The sequence below is a fragment of the Echinops telfairi genome, unplaced genomic scaffold, assembly GCF_000313985.2.
Source record: "Echinops telfairi isolate 266 unplaced genomic scaffold, ASM31398v2 ScPeMD7_7457;HRSCAF=8495, whole genome shotgun sequence".
In the NCBI taxonomy this organism is placed as follows: domain Eukaryota; kingdom Metazoa; phylum Chordata; class Mammalia; order Afrosoricida; family Tenrecidae; genus Echinops; species Echinops telfairi.
The window spans coordinates 22,894,789-22,895,115 of record NW_022111357.1 but is presented as its reverse complement, the minus strand read 5'-3'; positions in this window follow the sequence as shown (position 1 = coordinate 22,895,115).

The window sequence follows — 327 nt, the reverse complement described above, 5'->3', positions numbered from 1 at the left end:
AAGTTAAGCAATTTGCTTGGGGGTCCCATGGTTACTATGTATCGGAACTGGGACATCCGTACAGAGTATACCCAATGCTGTATCCTCCCTTCTCTCAGCCCCATCTTTACTCCTCATCGCTAGAATGTCCCCACCTGCCCCTTGCCATCTTCTCTTTGCTCCATGGCCTGTCCTCTGGCCCGCAAAGAGTGCCAGATATATTCTGTCTGACCCCCACTGAGCTTGTCAGAGCCTGAATCCAACTGCAAAGCCAGACCTGCCTCCGCTGTCCGGCCCAGACTTGCTCTCTTAAGCCCCTAAACCCACGGCCATGGTGCTGATTCCAGC